The sequence below is a fragment of the Motacilla alba genome, chromosome 3, assembly GCF_015832195.1.
Source record: "Motacilla alba alba isolate MOTALB_02 chromosome 3, Motacilla_alba_V1.0_pri, whole genome shotgun sequence".
NCBI lineage: Eukaryota > Metazoa > Chordata > Aves > Passeriformes > Motacillidae > Motacilla > Motacilla alba.
In genome coordinates, this window is record NC_052018.1 from 62,967,448 (window position 1) to 62,984,282 (window position 16,835).

The 16,835-nt window shown below is 37.4% G+C and overlaps 1 long non-coding RNA gene across 1 annotated transcript in view; it reads right to left on the reverse strand.

Moving 5' to 3' along the window:
• Positions 1 to 2,585: 2,585 nt before the first annotated feature.
• LOC119699945 overlaps positions 2,586 to 16,835 on the reverse strand; it is a 59,476-nt gene continuing 45,226 nt past the window's right edge. The window contains exons 2-3 of the long non-coding RNA XR_005256603.1: positions 11,672 to 11,763; positions 2,586 to 2,718 (exon numbers count right to left, since the gene is read on the reverse strand). This is a non-coding gene — a long non-coding RNA (uncharacterized LOC119699945). The remainder of the gene's footprint in view (positions 2,719 to 11,671; positions 11,764 to 16,835) is intronic.

Consider the following 16,835-nt stretch of genomic DNA (forward strand, 5'->3'; position numbering starts at 1 on the left):
CAAGCAGGACTTATGCCCATCCACTGCTGCAAACCCTCCATTAGTGGTATTTAACATCTAGCCAGTCTTAGAGTTCAGAAGGTGAAAACTTCCTCAGAAGGATCAAAGCTGCTATTTTTAAAGAAAGAACAAAGAATTTTAAACCACAGTGGAAAGACATGGAAAATCAGACTTACCTGTTTTTGTAAGTTTACAACAATTCAGATGTTTTCTAACAGGTGCTCTGAGTTTCTTTCATTATTTGAAAATGGGGAATTTGGTAATTTTTCTTAAAAAAGATAAATCTCATAAAAATGCCAAACAAAAACTAAGTTCAAATATTTTCAGACACCTCATAATTTCTTTTACCTGGAACCCAGGTTTCTTTTCCTTTCAAGTATTTAATAAGCCACTAATGCAGTCAACAATTTCATATAATTTTTAATATTACTTGGTCTTTTTTGGGTTTTTTTTTTGTTTTGTTTTCTGAGACTTTGAGCTATATGAGTAACTCCTGTAGTTTTTAGCCAAAATGCTAGAATCTTATGGCTTTTTGAGAGTTTTGTTCTGAATTATGGTTTCTGACCTAATTTCATTACTCAGGAGACAATCTTCCATACTAATAAATAAAATACATAATGCAGTTGCAATACTGTCTTTCTTTAATCTGAATACAACAGTTGGTGAAAGAAAATCTAAACAGCTGTAACAAAAATGAAAATTTTGCAGATGAAAGATTCTGCTTTCAACAAAAAACACACATATTTTTCTAGATAAAGGTTTTCTTTTGAAATTTTGTTTCTTATTTCATCTGAAAATGCTACGGAAATCTTTAATTACAGGAAAGTTGTGAAATCTTCTGATATATCTTTCCTGCACTGCTTAATCGCCTTCTCTGTCTAGATGCTTATTTTATTTCTCCTTTGCCATTGTCTGATCTCAGCTTCCAGCTCTTACATCTTGCAACACCTTTGTCTTCTAGATTAAAGAACACTTCAGTAGCCAGTGTTTTCTCCCTGTGAAGTTACTCCATCTATGTTATAATCAAGTCACCTCTCAATCTCCTTTACTTTAAAGGAGTGTGAGGGATGAAAGAGCTAACCGGCTGTGAACTCCGGAGGGACACTGGAATGGAATACCCAGTGTTCATTAGGGGACCTATCATTCACCCTCAGGAAACCCGGTTTATCTACCCCCGTGCTTCCTTACTTACAGATTTTTCTTGGTTGTTTAAATTGCAAAGCTTTTGGGTGTGACTGTAGCACAACAGATTAGAGACCTTTTCCAAATGTTTATTAGTGCAATAAAAGGCAGCTAAACCGTAGTACAAATGGGTGTGTCCGTTGTAGCTCATTTGCAATGATTTTGTTGGTAACTGTTCTTACACTTTTCTCTAAAGCTTTTCTTCGTTTGCTTCTCTGTTTTCTAGATGAAGCATTGATTTAGAAGACATGAGGATCTCTCTCTGGATCACTGCTGACCTGAGTTCAGCAAATGTAGGATCTAGTTAATATCTTTGTGTGAGTTTTGTGAGCACCCAGATAACTAACACAGGAAATTCTGTCCTTTTACAACATTAGTTGCTTAATTAAGCATAGACAAGAGGTCCTACTTTATAGAAAAAGTTTAATTCATAATATCAGCAAAAAAGATGTGCTTTATACATTGCTTTTTTACATATTTCTGCAGTAATTAAAGACCTTAAGTGACCAAGGCAGAAGTAAAAGGCATCATTTAGTGATATTTGAACTCCACTCCATAATGCTTATAGGTTTTAATGCAGGTTGAGTTAGTTAAACTTGGAGTAAAGGGTAAAATGTTAATCAAACCCAGGACAAAGTGAAAGATTTTTGAAAGTAAGAATTTCCACAGGTATAACTGCAGTCAGGACAGAACAATTCTGGAAATACTTCAAAAAGACAAAATAGCACAGTAGAATGAAATAGGTAACCCATGGCAGATAATTTGTGATAGATAACATTCCCTCTGGCCACACAATTCTGCCTGCATCCTATGGATATCATCAGTGCCAGCTAAAATATAAACACTGCTTCAGTAAAAAAGAGCAAACCAATGGAATAAGAACATAGTATATTACTTTCATCAAGGTATACACTTCTGGTTGTATTCTGCAAACATGACTGGCAGGAATACTAAAATGTCCCTGCTCTTGTACAACAAAAAAAAAAGACTGATGAAGCATAATAAATAAATTTTTATTTTAATTTTTTTTCACATGGGATTCACATGGGAAAAGTTGGAGGCAGAAAAAATTAAATTTTGAGCATTAAGTCAGGAAATTTTGAAACCTCACAGGGGTTCTTTATCTTCATGCTGAGCCACCTTAGATATGACAGCAAGGAATTTTAGTATAAGCTTTAATTTTGAAATGTACCTCTTTAAAGCAAAGACCCTTTATGAAACTTGTGGAATCAGAATTAAATTAACATTTAGACAGGTACATGAATCTACTAAGAAATACACTTTCATGAATTTCAGTTAATTACTTCTTACCCATCCCAATAAATGAAGAGGAGTAGGTTTTACTCTATGTCTCAGTCCACTCTGGAGGTCCTCCAAAATTCATAAAGCTGAATATGAAGCTCCAGGGAAAGAGCAAACTAAAGTGCCAAAGTGCTGTAGAAGGCAAACAAACTGATCAGGACATTGTGAGGAAATTTGCTGACAGTAGTTATGTAAGATGAGTCCATAATTCTGTATGGCAAATTCCACTCCAACCTAATAATAAACACAGAGAAAGACAAGAAAAAACGGTCTGAGATGAAGGTTCATTGAAGTGACATTCTGTCTCATTTTAAAGTAAGGGTTAGAGTCATCATGGGTCACTTTAGTGCCAGCACCTTATTTACAATGTCCATTTTACACGTTTGGGCAGAAGCCTAAAAGTAAAGCAGGTGGGCTGACATTTCCTCACAAAACCCATTCCAGTGTTGAATTCCTGTAACTGTGCAAGCCACAAATTGATTCCTATGATAAAACTGAAAAGATGATAAGCCTATCCAGGTATATTGACCCTCTTGAATCCAGGGATAACTACCAGTGACACAAACTTATCATCCCTGCTAGTCTCTGGGCTGAACCTAGTTGTCTGCCTTCATATTTTATGCTGGCTCTTTCCAGCTCTAGCATTTACACTGTGGCTCTCATGGCTTGAACCTTGACTTTAGGGATGGCCCATATTAAACCTGAAGAGATCCAAATTGCCATTCACTAGTAGTTCATGTGTGAGCACAGTGCCTTTTGGACATGTCTGCCTGTACAAGCCTCTACCAGAGGGTCTTAATTTCAAGCCAGGGGCTGTTTCCATGGCTAGAGATCACAGACTGGGCACAGTTCATGTTGGTTGCTGTTGCTGGTTGATCCTGCAGGAGCCCTAGTCCAGTTTGGCCTGGTTTGGCTCTTGCACCTCTTGGCTTGTGTGTGTATATGTCATATAGGCATGTAGAGGAATAGGAATTAAAATTCATACCTATATATGTCTGTAGGTGTATGCACACTGGACACATGTATACAAATGCACACCAGAATACATGAAAAATATATGAATATATACATATGTAAATATCTATATGTATACGTTTAGCTGTGCTGGTAACAAATACCACTGTTAAATTGTGATCTATAAAAACACAGGTGATATCTGTCCATATCAGTACTAGCTTCTGCTACAGCCATAGCTCAAACACATAAACCCATTCTAGCCCCACCCCTCAAAATAATCCTGTAGTAGTCCTTTCTGGTGCAATAACCTGTGTATGTTTCTCTTTCCTACTAGAATTCTGACAAGAATATTTAAAACAAAAAAAAAGAAGAAAAAAAAAGAAACAAGCAACCAAAAAGCCCAAACAAAAACAAACAAACAAACAAAAAAATCCAACAAGACATGCAAGGGCTCTTGGAAGCTGGGTTTGTGTTTTGTTTTTGCAATCAGCAAATCTGATGTGATTCTGAAAGTACCTAAAATGTTCATTATGTATCAAGGATGTAGAAAGGCTCTTTAACTGGTGCCCTGGATGGCTTAAAATTGTACTGGCGCCTTCCTGCCTGCTTCAGTATCTTAAACTAGGCATGAATCACAAGTAATTGCCCAGTCTAATCAAATTTTTCCTGAATATATGTTACATAGAGTTACAGAAGATGTGCTATATCTTGAAAAACGGAAATATTTCAAGGTCTAATCAGATCACTATAAGTAGAAAAGCAGTGATCACTAACACCAAATGAAATTAGATTGTGAAAAGTACAGAGTGGGTTATTAGATAAGGCCCAAGTGATCGCTGGTATAAATTATTGATCACTACTTTCAAATTCCACTGTATGACTGACGTCTCCTCCGGTGTTTCTGTGTGTGGCTCACTTGTTATATGATCTAAGAACAGATCAGTGATGTATACAAAGCCTGATTCATCACACTTTCATTTCAGTTTTGGCAACATATGCAAGGCTATTGAGTTCAATGGCAAAAGAGTAGAGGTAGTGAATAAAGCTATGATGATCAATAAGAAAATTGACAACTGTCTTAAATAGTTGATGAGGGTCCCAGTGCTGCTGGATTGAGCTGAGGGAGAATGCTGCAGAAGCACATAGAGGAAAAGCTATGTGATTTCAAAGAACATACCTAGTCAGAAGCTAAGTCTTTTTCCACTGCCGTAGATACTTAGAGACCCAAAACACCAGGGTAAAGAGTGTGCATGTTTGTGTTGGTGTATGAGGAAGACAGGAATAAGAGATATTAGCAGCAGTGGGCTAAGAAATCCCTTTGTTATGAAGGGTAACATCCTGCCTGTTCCTTGAAAGGCTTTCAGACACAACCAAGAAAGATTCAGTTTACTCAGAGCAGAGAAAGCCTCAAAGCATCCAATTCACAGATATCTGAAAAGAGAGAATCCAAGCCCAGCAGCTTGTGGAGGTTTACCTGTGCCACAGAATTAAGTGTGGACAGCACTAAGCAGATACGTAAAAGGAAGAGGAAAAACACAGAATGACTCACAAACTATGGATCGTTGGACTGATTTGCCTTCAGAGGATCACTGAAAACCTGCATCTTACCCTTATACTGCAATTTATACTTCATGCTGCCTAGTCTTCTGAGCCAGGTGCACACACCAGGTTTTTGGCTCACTTAACACTTTTCTTTCCCATGGTTTTCAAGATTCTTCTCCTGACTATTCCATCATGTTCCCATGAAACATTTTAAAATATCCATATTTCTTATGCAAGAGCTCTACTCTCTCTCTAGGGTGTATGGACAGACCATTTTTGTATGGAATCCAAAAAGGGAGTCGAAAAGGAAATGGGCAAATTGAGAGGAGAAACCAGTTGCTCTGAATTGCTTTGTTGCAGTAACAACTAAGTTCAAGTACTGTGAAGAGAACAAAGGATGTCTTTTGGTTTTCATGCAGAGGTGTACTCCTCAAAGATTTCCAGCTCAATATTCAAATAAAAAACATTCAATAGAACTATGGGTTCACCTTCTGCTCAACATTATGCACTGCATGTCAAACATATTATTTTGGTCAAAATTATAATTTTCATTTGATCCCTTAGTCTGAATGTTCATATCTGAGTGGTTTTTTGGAGTGAAACAAAAATTGACATTGAAGCAAGAGTTAATGCACAATAACTGTCCAAATTTTTCACAATATTTTTGTCAAAACAAGTTTCTGGATCAATTGAAACCAGTTGGCTTGGGAAGTTGCTGTCAATTCAGATTGCATAGGCATGAAATCAATAGACCTGGTGATATTAATAGTGCCATTCTCAAGAATATGACCTGCTAACTAAGTAACATTTAAATAATCACTCCTGGGCTCGATATAAAATTTCCTTGGCTTTAAACAGTAGTTTGAGCAAATACTCATTCATTAGCATGTCAGATTTTTTAGATATGGTTTATTGATTTTCAAATCAATGAAGGATGGTTTGGAAAATGCAACAGAAACTGTTTATTAAGAGCTCTAATTTAAATTCACAGAAGTGTTAATGAAAATTGCTAAAGATAAAACCTCTAGTGTATAAAACATTGAGATCAGTTAAGGAAGGGCATCATTTTTGCAAGTACATTATGATTTTCTGCAACCATCTGATCTTCCTAGACTATGAGCAAGTGTCAGAAGAAGTCAGAAGCAACAAATGAGAACATATCTACTGATACAGCCAAGAATGCTTTTAAATTTCTTAAAAATCGAGAGCGAAGAATAAACCTGTAGAAATCTAATTGATCCCATGAAAAGAAAAATGAAGGTCAGGAAAAATACACTGAGAAGCATCTCCTTCAGAACAGTTCACTGCCACTCAAAAGTAAACAGATTTATAGTTATTATTGTTCTCTTAAGATTCATTTTGCAATGTCAGTTCTAGACCAAGGCAAAGAGCTTCACTCCATTTTTAAATTAATTTCCTATTGTATTCACCTTCTCAGCAATCCTGTTTTCCGGCACAAATGCAGAAGTGCATTTCAAGTATACACAGAAATAGGATTTTCAATTCACCCATGCAAATACTCACCCTGGAAGAGCACACATGGTCATCCAGTCCAGAAATAGAAATTATATCATGTGGGTTTCTGACCAGCTACAATTGAGCAACACAATTATAAACATTGGCTGTTCGCATATCAACTACTCACAGAAAATTGTTTATGATTAATGCCTTCAGGCAGCAATTATTGAAAAATGGCAACCAGAGTCCACTCAAGAAACAAGGAATCCTAACCAGAACACAGCTATTTCAGAGAACACACACATACATACACAAAAAGATGAATTTATATAAATGATAGACTTCAAACTACTTCTGGGATGGAAACAATTTGTTATTATTTTAGATACGGTGGTTCTAAGTGCAAAATTAATTCTTTCCAGTTATCCAAAACAGAAAATCAAGTTAGCATTACTGGCTCTTCATTTACTTACTGAACTATACATGGGAATGTTTTGCAGTATTTAGCCACAACATAATAAGCTACAGAGAAGCAACGGTGCATGAATTTCTGGACATATATAAATTCTAAGTGTTATTGTACTTCTTTAACATATTTCATGTGTTTCTTTAAGTTGCACAAGAAGAAGAAAAGCACGGTCCACATTGGCTGTAAAAATACTGTCTGTATTGCCCTTCAGGAAGTCAGGCTGTACAGACAGATTATCAGCAGGTTATTTTCTGCTGCTTGACAGCCGCAGCTGCATTGTGGGATTTTTTTTTTCTATTTTTTAAAATTCAGATATTTGTAATTGTTGTTTCTGTTGGTAATGAGTCAGTGTTCCTAACTAATAAATACTTGAAATTTTCTTATTTCAGAAAAATGACAGCGTAACATGAAAGATGCTGTCACTTGCTGCATTTTTCTGCAATCTCTGTGACATATCTCAAATAAAGAAACAGAACATTTATTTTCCCCCTCCCTCACTAGGAGGAGAGACTGTGGTGAATTCAAACCATTTTAACTCCCTAGTATCTGACAGCAGAAGAGGACCAAACAGCAAGCACTAAAAAAAAGTAAGTCTGGAAGGATGAGTCAGGTAGACAGGAAGAACAAATCAGAGATCCACCATCCTCTCCATGAATAAGGGAGAGGGACTAACCATCTCAGGGACTTGAAGAAAGGTATCTGGAGCTCTCTGGAAGAAAGGATTGCTTGATCCAGCCCAAACCATGATGCTCCATATGAACACAGCAGGACATTGCTCTAAACTGATTAATCTGGATTATTTTTATTAACAAATAAACTCCAGGAAGAAAAATCAGCCCCTCTCACAGCACTAAGCTAAAGATATCTCATTTAGTACCTCTATCAGCCCTAGCTACAGGATCACAGAGCATCAGCTTAGTTGCTTATTACTACAAGCATGCCTTCAGTGAATATAAAATTGGCTTAACAAGCTTCAAATGGAGAGAACTATGACGGCGATGGCTAATACCTACTGTCTCCTCTCAGAGTGACATAATAGCAGTGATCTTTTGTGACTGACTGAGCATGAATGTTATTTTCCCCAGTGTGGCTTAATCTACCCTGTCAGACTCACTGGGGGTAAGCTAACATTGGTGGGAACCATTCAGTTAAATCCCTGTGAACTATTCTTTAAATTTCCCCCCACACACATCACCTTTTGGAAAGGCAATTATACTGCACAACAACACCCCCTGAGTCTCTGGCGTCTCATTGCCAGAGAAGGAACACAGTTTCAAGCTATCAGGACAAGTAGGAGTAATGCAGACCATCTCTGGTAAGGAAATCTCTTCTAAGTGGAATGAAAATGGAAAATTTCTAATGATAAATGGGACGTATTGACAGCAAGAGACTGTACCTTGTCACTGGTATATTGTCTGCTGCTGGAGCTACTGATACTGACCTCTATACTCAAAAAACATTTCCAGACTCATCTCCCATGTCTATATTTGGCCCAATGACTGAAAAAAGGAAATATTTGAGGATTCAGGACCAGGTCTATTCAACCAAACAAGCCAAGTGAACTTTCTGCTGCTCTACTTTCATTTTTAGGATTACTATCAGGAAGGCAAAGGAAGTCTTAGCTAGCAAAAAAAGATTATGCTACTTGTGAGCTGAGGCATGCTAAAACCTACCTACCTTTCAATAACTTTAAAACTTTACCTTCAAATTTTAATGCCTTTTTTCCTTGCGAGCTCCCCATATGACCTCACATGTGTCATGCCTACTGCTTTAATTAGAGTTACAGCAGTCCTCACCACAACCATTATTTTGCAATATGAATTAATGAACTGAAGGACTAAGAAATCTTAATTCAGATTTCATTTCTCTATTTTGCCTGTGGCTAGCTATCTGCCTGCAGTGACACAGAGCATTGTTTTCTATCCACTGCTGTGTGCTATCCTCCAAAGAGAGTGCAAGCACTGCAACCCCAGACATAGATCACTTCAAATTTCTGTTTATCGCTTCTTGGAGCATTTTTACCCAGCAGTATTATTCTCCTACAACTCTTTTGCCATGGAGAAAATTTTAGGTTCAAGATGCTGGTAAGTAATTTCTTCCTCTTTCCAAGGCATGAATATTCCACCAACATCAATTCATTGCTACTTTTCTGTAAGTAGGTTTGCATTCAAGGATGTTTAAGACCTCATTTTAAAAGAGGTCTTTTAAATGATCATAAAAATAAGTAACTCTTTTCCATTACAGCTATTCTCTCCACACTCTAGCTCTTGTCTTTTTATATAAAGTTAGGAAAAACTTTATTTTAAATTTGATTTTTCAAAAAGCATTAAGAATACATAATAATTTAAGACTAGACAAATTTTCTTTTTTTTTTCTGTACCTATTTGCAGCGTTCATCAGCTTTTTCTGAAATCCCCATAAGCTTCTCCCATTACAAGCTCTATCCAATTTTTTTTTCTCTGTAAACATCCAGTGAATACAGACTTTAATTAGTAGAGTGTTTTCCCTAAGGGTAAACTTTATTAAGGATGCTCCCAGGCCCACTGGAGCTCTTCAGTTTTAAGTGAAGCTGAGAAATGCAGGTGGAATGAAAACTGTTAGAGGAAATTCCTTAAAGTAACTCTAATCCCATTATATACAGCAGAGGAGTATGCTCAGGTTTGTATCAAGAAGAGTGGCATGGAAATTTTCTCTCCTCTTTTACAGCACTGAGTCACTGGTGTGGGGTTCATGAAGTTCAGCTGCTCTGGACAGATTAGACGTGGAAAGGGTAAAAATATTTTCATTCAAAAATGTGAAACATCATATGTTGAGATTTGGATATATGCACACTCACTGTCATAAACAGAAAACATGCAAAAAAGGAAAGGGCTTAAACAGTCCTGTGGGGGATCATTCCCTGGCCTGAAACTTTAGCTCATCATGGAATGTTTGCTTGTGTTATACGCAACTATTGCCTAATAAATGATTTGGAGTTTCACTTTTTCCTTTTTTGCATTCAGTACTGGTTTGTACTTTGTGTTTCACATATTTTCTTTCACATATTATCTATCTAATACAATTCTCTTCAGAGTCATAGAGAAAAGATGACACGTGTAAGTAAGGGCCCTGAAAAGCTTCTCAGTGAAGAACAGTTTTTAGTGCTCTTGTCTGAGCACAACAGAGCCTGGTAGGATATTGAAATATTGCCCATGTTTCCCTCCCTCAACTAGATGCTCACCTTTGAAGACTGACAACTGTGCAACCCTTTTCTGCACTGCCTCACAATGCTTATTGCCTGGATACCCTCTGAGGAGCAGGGGTGAGCAGCAGCTAAGGAGTGAGGCAAAGTGCTCAAAGGCAGTCAAACTACTGCATTTTCTAAATGCAAATATTTATTCTTTTTAATTTCATTTCTGCCGCATTTAGATGAGGATAGCCACCTTCTTCATACTTCCACAACGGTGAAATTATTTCACTCATCTTCCAGTTTGATAGCTGCTGCTTCTTTTATTACCCCTAACACTTTGTGAGATCCCAAATAAGATATTTATTCAGTGCAAACAACCTCTGCCCTCCAGGCCAACACAGGGTTTCTTAGATAAACAGCTTCATATATGCTAATGATGGTGTCTGCCTGGAAGTAGGGTTATAAAACTCAGAACCACCCCTAGCTCCTTTTTTCCACCATAAAAGAAACAGGTCAAAACATGCCCCTTGGGCTTCAAGAGCAGCTTATATTACCAAAGAAAAAATCCATGACAGTGTAAAGCCCCTGAATGTTATTGTGCAGGGAAAGCTAAGTTCTTGTAAAAGAAGCGATGGATGCAAAGCCAAAAAGAGAGCTGAATCCATTTTGGCCTTTGCAAATGCAGGTTGCTGTCAGGTGTGGCACAATTTAATTACTCTTACTAATTGATTAATTTATGCATGACAGAATAGTCAAATATGCCTTGGCAAACATTTGCCAAGATCTGCTCCATCTTTCATCTCTCACACTATCAGGTGAGATTGTTCACTATGACTGGACCCTTGTCAAAAAAGAAGGATGCCACAGCAACAGCTCAGACTACAGAGAATGGGTTTTGTGCCGAGAATTCTTCTAGGACTCTGGAGCATCTAAATTACACTTGTGCATTTTGAAATCCTCAGTGTGCTTCTTATACATCCCAATTGCCTCCATCAGGAAGGCAAGACAGAGTTGTAACACCCAAGGTTTCCTCCTTATCTGAGATAACCTTCTCTCATTGTAACACCTCCTTTTTTTATCCTGACAAAACCCAGAATGGTAGCTGGAGGAGTGATACAAGGATCTAAGTCCTATCCCTTTTTAGGGATGCTCTATTAAAGTGACAGCTTGGGTTGGAAGACTTCTTATAAATGGCTGTACATTAAGGTTGTTAACACCCCGTCCAGTGTTTCTTTAAAACAAACAAGAGCATCTTTTTCCTGCTATTACTCATGGTTGAACTCATGGTGAGGCAAACTAAGTAGCAGATCTTAACTCTCAGCTCAAAAGTCGACCATCAGCTGAGAAAGCAGTCACTACCACTGAGAAGATGCAACAGCAAAGTATGCCAGGAAACAGGGGAGAAGGTGGGGGTGGGGCTGTTTATGAGACATATGTGAACGAAATACCCAGACAAGCCTAGCCCACACACAAAAAAAAACCCCAAAAACAAAACACACAAAACAAAACAAAACAAAAACAAACAAACAAACAAAACCCCACCAAACCAAAACACAGGAAAACACAGGAAAACAAAACCCACCACCACCAACCTGGTTGTTCAGGTTTTCTTCTAGAGACTAAGACATGAACTTAATCAGGAAAAATTCTCATCAGATTTTTCTCAGGACAGATGGATATAACACTATTAAAAGCAAAAAACAAAAAAAAATTAAAAAATATGAATAGATAGCCCATTATTCGCCAGCTGGGAAGTCTGGTTATATTACCCCACTCTCAGTCTGTTAAATACTGTTGCAGTTCTTACTATGAAAATGAAACCACTGGGTTTGTTCTGCTGCTTTCTTTTTTTTTTTCTTTACAGCATTTAAGAATGACATGACAGAAATATCATTCCAAATACAAACATTCTACAAATTCACCCGTTTCATGGATGTTTTCAAGGTTTTCTTTGGGAAGAATAGGTGCTCCAGATCAGAACCCAGATCAGAAACACTCCCACCTGATCAGCTCAGCATTTGTTCCTATTTAGGAGTGCTAGGGCTGTGCCCAAGGAGGTTGGCTGGCAAGATGCCCTAGAGAGATGGTAGTGCTTAGCACTCAGGTTTCAAAAGTGGTTTAACAGAGAGAAGAATTGGACAAAAACACTATCACAAAAAAATGGGAAATGATTGGAAAGTCCTTCTACTGTATGCATTCAGTCCTCGAAAATGGCTAATTGAAGCAAGAAAGAAGAGCTTATGTGCTCAAACATTTCTGTATTTTCAGTGTTATGACTTGCTCCCACAGAAAATAGTGCCTCTTTCCCCAAACCTGGCTGATCATCAGGAGAACTCTGCTGCAGAACTCTCAGAATGAGCAAAAAGAAGAAGATAAAGGAGGAAAAAATAAAGGAAAAAAATATTAAATCAATCCTCAGCAACAATAGTGCAAAGGGCCTTTGTTAGTTTAGTAGTTTGTTTATTTTAGTTTGGGATTTAATGTACACAGATTATTTTCTGGTTCATATTAAGAAGTAGGAAACAAGTTTCATTGTCAACAAACAGCCATCTCCAACAAGGATGTGACAACATCTTGAAATTAAATTCACTCTTGGTCTAAAATACATTTAGCAGAAGGAAGCAATTTTCTTGCATTTTTATCATTATAGATTTTTTTTGCAGTACATTGACAACAAAGTGACCATTTAGACTTATTCTACCAGTCTGGAATTTAGACAATGTTTAAATGGTTACTTTTGCTTACACAAGCCCTTGAAATATTTTCTTTGGTGTTTATGGCCTGATTATCAAAAGAACCAAGCAGATTTTGAAAATCTGGCCACCACATTTTACTGGGAGGCAGGAGGAGATTGATTGTGTGACTGAACACTTTTGTGCTTTTTTTTTTTTAATTGATACCAAACATTCATCATCACTAGGCAATGTACCTCAGACCTTTGGCATCAAACTCTACCTTTTGAAATAAGGAACTAATCTGTTGGCTTCTAACTTTGTATCAACAGTCTTTAGAAAGGAAAGAGTTTGTATGGATTGTTCACCTATATGACATTTATATCAACTGAATCTCTTCCAGTTCTGACACATGTCATTTAGACAATTAAAATTGAGACTCATCTGCATAGATAAATGGGTCACAGCCATTCCATCTGTGAAAATACCCCTGGATACCATAATTCCATTGAGTCCTCAGGTAGGACTGCCTATACCTATTGGTAGCTACACATGCTTTAGAAAATACTCAGTGAGTATGGAGTGTTCTTTAGCCGTCCACTTTCCTTCAGCTTCCTGCATGCCTGTGAATGTGTGAGCATCACCAGAGCCCTACATATTTTCTTTTTACAGCACAATGTACCCTCTCTCCACTGCACCAGAACAGTTACTTCTCATCGCAGCTGTGCTCCCCAGTACAGCATAGAAGAAATCTGCTTAAATGTCTACAACAAACTTCCACCCCAGGAGTGAGCTATTCTCCTCAGGTACTGGTGAGCTCACTGGGATGCATCATCAGGAGGAAGCTGCCTCGTGAGAGGACTGCTGAACTGCCTGTATCAACTTTGGATTGGACCTGGAGGCATCAGTAATATTAAAAAACAGATAGCACAACAGTAGCTAGACACTACAGCATCATGTCGTGGTAACTGTTCTTGCAAGCAGTTGCCTTCCAGCCAAGACGAATGCTAGAACTGTGGAGCAATATCCAAAATACAGAACAAATATATTTTACTTACATGTTCCCATGTCACGAGAAGAAAACAGTTTTTCCAAGAACACAGAATATCATTCAGCTCCATCCTTCAATGGCTTCTAGAGTTCAAATTTCATCTGATAGGAAACATTCATTGTTAAAAGCAGGATAAATTCAGATTATATCCAGCACTAAAACTTTTATTTGTTTTCTCAGAAGATACACCACCACCCAGTTTCACAAAAATGAACTTTATTCACCTTGTTGTATAGGATAGGGTCAATAGAGTTTACAACCTACTGTTGTATAATAAAGAACTGTCATGATATTGGTGTACCACCTATTTTCTCTGCAAAGCATGTATGATTTTCACCCTAAAGGCTACTAACTCTTGTATCAGCTTCTGAGATCCTTAGGACTCTAACCTGAGTGTCATTAACTAGCAGTTCTTCTTGGGAAAGGTTTGCTGCTAAAGAATTACTTTTATCAAAAAAATATGGCAAGTGATACACATTCATGGTAATATAATACATCACCCTCCCCATCATAATTCATCATGGTCAATTCTTGACATAAAACATGCATGTTATCATCACTACAATCTTGAAATATATGCTAACTCATGGGAACAGTAAATAATTTCTCAAATAAATAATACAGCATATTGTTTGTATGCTATAAACCTTTTAATAGAATTATAATCTAATCCGTCTGCATTCAGCACAATATTTATGTTACTCCATAATCCTGGAGTGTGACATTCTGTGTCATGTATTAAATATTTACTTTTGACTTATTGGGCTCTCAATCTAATATAAAACACCTTTTGGGTCCACTTATCCTCTCATACAAACCGATATTATTTGCTAGGGAAAAACATTCCATATTCCCAGGGGCATATTAACAGCTGCCTGGCTTAAATCCAAATTCAAAATGAACAACAAATTTAAGAAAAATTCTTTTCAGTAACTTTTTTATTTCTGAGGGGTCTAGTATCACAGGAAGCATTATCAAATATGGCAAACAGTTTTCTTTTCTTGACTTACACAAAAAATCTCGGCCACATGACTCACTTTATGTTATGCAGGACAGTGACTACATCCTTCATTTGACACCTAAATCACCAATTTCTCCAGTCCATCTCAACATCAGGAAACTTTTATCCCAAACTACTTCCAAGGAATAATAGAACCCAAAATCAGTGTTTGAAAAAAATATTCAACAAATAATGGAGAAACTTTTATTAGTTAAGACAAACCTTTCCTTCAAAATTTTTCCCACCTTTCAGGCATGGCATGTAGGCTTAGACTGCATCTGTAGACATGGGGAAGCAGAGCAGGTTTCTGTGAATTTCAGAATGCTTGTTTTAATATGATTATTGCACCAGCTGAACACACTTACATGCACATTAGGGAAAGACTTGCAGAATTGATTACTTGGTCCTGCCATGCACTTAAAAAGACATGACTAATGACTTTTAACCTAGCATTTAAATGAACCTGCAACTTCAACTAACACTCATGAGGTGACAAAGTTATGGTGGGCTGTCTTTTACAAACATTTTCATCCATGTCTTGTTCTGCCTTTTTTGGCGCAATGTTGCAGTCAAACAAAATTTATGAAAAGCACACAAAGTAATGACCCTCTCAAGGTCATTCTCTTGCTTCTGGTAGCCTGCCACCCCTTACTATATAGCTTTCTTCAGCTTCTACCTAAAGTATTTTAACAGGCAGTGTTTCTTATAAGCCACTAGTGTTGAAGAGTCAAAATTTCACATTAACTGCATGTATTTTTCTCCTTCTAACCGCTCCTTTTAATTTCCTTGCATTAAGATTCCTCATTTGCAAGCTGTTTTCCTTTTTTATAACTAAGGATTACCAATTAATTTCTTGACCTCATGTGTCCTGCATCTATGGACACACCATGTTACGTCCTAGCTCTAACACTTGTCATGACACTTGTAGTCATTACACAACACTTCAGCATTTATTTGATCGCGTCCTGTTTGACTTACTGTTTAGTATAAAAAAAGATCTCCCTAAAAAAAAAAATTATAGAAATAAAAACCTCTCTAAATGAAAATGGAAGTCAGTATGTTACTTTACTGCCGTCACAAGGAATATGAGCGGCTACAACCACATCCTAACAGAAAATAGTCTTTATCAGGCATCGGTCTATCCCTACACATGGTCATAGTTGCCTAATTATTAGGAGAAGAAATTTTTGAAATGTTGTGGATGGAAGGAGTCGTTGAGCTCCCTTGCCACTACAGCTGAAAAATGACATCTGGGAAATGGCAGTTTTCTGAGAAGGAAGGGAGCTGCAGAACTAGTGCATCTCCCTGAACTATAGAGAAAGAATAAGGTAAAGACCCATGAACAAGCTTTGAATCAGGCATTCTGTAAATCGAATTGCCAAAAGTATTTCTGGTTTAAAAAATAATAACAAACCACTGGGATTCATATCAGCATGGAGCAAGGAAGGCAACAAACATGCAAGGAAGTGACAAACCTCAGAGACACATGGGGACACATGTCAGTGGGGCTTGGGAGCCTGAGGAAGAAAACCAAAAGTAATACCAACTCTGCTTTGGGAGATCAAGATAGTTCCAGGACATGCCCATGCAGGAAAAGCATGAATGCTTCATACACACAGATAGTCTGACATATGGTTTTTTATATATAACATATGGTCTGTGTGTGGACTGTAATTAAAGGGAACCACTCTTATGAATCAATATATGATCTCACATAAGTTCAATATGTAAAACATATGCTATTTAGGCATATATAGCACTTGCATATAGCTTACATTTTTGATGCATCATGGGCAAGGATAATCAGAGACATTTGGATGACTGTGGATGCAGAGGGAAGGGATTTTTAAGGCAGGAGAAGACAATATTCTAGAAGAGTGTACAATAGTGGGAATGGTGAAAAAGACACAAAGTAAAATCAGTGAAATTACTTAGAGCCAGTAAAACGGCAGTGTGAGAAGAGGAGGAGGAGGAGGAGGAGGAGGAGCATGGGGTGGAGGAGAAAGGGTACTTCTGTTTTCTAGCTTGGAGTG